The following is a 2,754-nucleotide window of genomic DNA, read 5'->3' as shown; positions in this document are numbered from 1 at the left end:
CAAGCGCGCGTCTAAAAGTTAGTTTGCGAACCACATAAGTTATGTGTATGTAAGAAGTGTGATAAACATCAACCAGTTGCAGTTATCGTGTTCTCAACTTTAAAAAGATTAGGATAAAAAAGAAAAGGAAGGTGAATATGTCTAGGTCAAGCCTTGGCGCTGGTCTAGAATCCTACCACAACGTTGAAATGATTATTAAGCAATGCATAATATGTGGGTTAGGGTGTCGGTTAGTGTTTGGGTGTGGGTAGGTCAAGTAATATTGTTTAACACTATTACTGGACTCACCCAAACGCTAACCGGCAACCTAACCCTAATAATGTTCGTTGTGGTAGGATTCTAGACGCGCGCCCAAGCCTTTTATGGTAGGTTAAAACATTACTGTTTTTTATTTAATTTTTATGTCAACACTTTTTTTGAAAAAGAAACAAGAAAATATACCCCACTGATATTTACTACTTTACCTTTTTTGGTGATCTTATTGTTGGACCCAGTCAAGTTCACACCAAAAACTTGTAGGTTAAGCAATGTTAATAAATAATTAATATAATACTATTTGACCCACCCTTATCCGAATAAAAAGACAATTTCTCTTTTGTTAAATCATTTATTTTAGTTTTTATTTTCATCTTTCAGCAATCCCAAACTGCAAAAAATGAAGTTGTCTCAGTGGATAAGAGTTACAAAAAGCCATTAGAGGTACAAAATTAATATTTGCAGTATTTTGCTATTCTATATGGTAATAATTGTCAATGTTGTTTTTAGATATTACCTTTATTTGTACAAGTGTGCTTTATATAGTAAAATGCTTTACATGAGGCAATTTTGTTTACCTAAATAGTTTTGTAACATTAATTATTGCACTTATTGGAACTATAGGTTACTGATAAACCAAATTCCATTAGTTTTGGTACTTCTCATCATATTAATTTATGCACCTTGCCATGTTTTTCGATCCACTGTAGTGTTTTCTAATTTGAAGTTAAATTTCTGAGAAAATTTTACATTAAAAATCACTAAAGAGTCTTTCCTGTAAATGCACTTATAAATTTGTTTTGCTCATTTTAATATAGTAATGACGTAATTTGGTATTGGATCAGATCCCGGTACATTTTGCCTAAATTTTCTTGTATTAGACATTCCTAATTTTAAGTATAAAAACACAAATATGCATGTAGTAAGTGATATTATTTTAAAGTATAGGCACATACAGACTACGGCACTATAATTTCTTTTTAACTTCATGTGTTTTTTTACAGACAAGCAAGGATTATTATCAGCAGTGTCCACTATGCTTAACAACGGACCGTATCTGGTCAGGTGAAGCAAATTAACCAAACGCCATTGAAAAACAAAGAACTATTCTCCTGGTAAGAAATATGTTTATAGCTCCTGTTAAGTGATAATATACAATAAAATAACTCCAAACAATAAAGACTAATGTTGCCTAAAATTGATACTGTTAACATTACTTATTTTATAATTCATATATGTTTAGATTAGTAGAATATATTTGTCTAATGGCTTTTGAGAAGGATCACAAAACTTAGTTTGCATTAAGTGAAGGACATATTTTGGTTTTGTAGAAAAAGACAACCACATATCATGTTACGAGGGCTGTCCAGGACTCCCAAATAACCATTTATAGCAGTGTTTGTCAGTGCAGAAAAAAACTACTGTTGTAAAAATCTAACCCCACTTATGTATATACCATTGTGTGTTTAATATGAATGATGTCCCCACATGTACGTTTAGCCCTTCATTTTTTATAGTCTTTTTGGTGAAGCGTTCTTAAATGTTAGTGATACGTTGATTATAATTATTGTTTGCAAAATGATGCTATTTTCATTGTAATTTTAAAGTATTTTTCCTTATGTTGTTTTTTCTTTTGTATTTTTATTTGTCAAGTTCCATTTGTTACAACAGTGTTCTTTCTAATACACTTTCTTATTTGCTTCTTAGAAATTGTGGTGAACGCAAAATTATTTGGGTGAATTCTTTTTCTACCCAACAATGTTGAATTTCTCGACAAATGTACCTTGAATATTATGTATGGCACGAACTAAAATTACCCAATATAGCATTTGGGTGCAACAAAGCGATACCAAAAAATATTTATTGGGAATCCCCACGAGCGTACCCAGAAAAGTGAAGTGGGTACAACCTAATATTACCTAAGAATACCATTTGGGTGGAACAATGCGATACCCAAAAATATTTATTGGGAATCCCCACGAGCGTACCCAGGAAATTAAATTAGGTACAGGCTTATGTTACCCATGTAATTTAGGTAAAATAATGTGATACCCAATAATTTAGATTAGGTAGATATCAGTGGTACCCAAGGTATTTTGGGTATTAATTACCCAAAAATATTTATTGGGAATCCCCACGAGCGTACCCTGTTTGACAAAAAAGTACCCAATGATTTTGGGTATTGAATACCCAATTTTGCTAACAGTGTATATTAGCTCGTTTATATCGTTAAAGTTCGTGAAAAACTGCATAACCTGGTTAAGCAGTTTATGTTAGCCAAAATTTTAATACTAATTGAGACAAAAATGCTCATTGCATATCGCGTTAAGAAAAAAAATTCGTTATCTGATAAGTTTGCATATTTTAACTTTAAGAGAACACGTGCTGAAGACGCTTTGGTTAAAGAAAACGGGAAAAAAAGAGATTTTTCAAAAACGCATACTAGAAAGTAAACCCAGATTCCGGCCCAGCAGTTAAGTTTGATGTAGTAAAGGCCAA

General features: G+C 32.1%; 1 long non-coding RNA gene across 1 annotated transcript; it reads left to right on the top strand.

Annotated features, from left to right (window-relative positions):
- Nucleotides 1-327: 327 nt before the first annotated feature.
- Nucleotides 328-2,447, top strand: LOC146145411 (uncharacterized). Its single transcript, XR_014498722.1, has 4 exons — nt 328-365; nt 637-699; nt 1,260-1,370; nt 1,587-2,447. It is a non-coding gene; the product is annotated as an uncharacterized LOC146145411 (long non-coding RNA).
- Nucleotides 2,448-2,754: the final 307 nt, after the last annotated feature.

Source organism: Ascidiella aspersa, chromosome 5 (genome assembly GCF_963924565.1).
Source record: "Ascidiella aspersa chromosome 5, kaAscAspe10.2, whole genome shotgun sequence".
Classification (NCBI taxonomy): domain Eukaryota; kingdom Metazoa; phylum Chordata; class Ascidiacea; order Phlebobranchia; family Ascidiidae; genus Ascidiella; species Ascidiella aspersa.
Note: the sequence above shows the minus strand (reverse complement) of the source record. Positions and strands in the feature narration are given on the sequence as shown.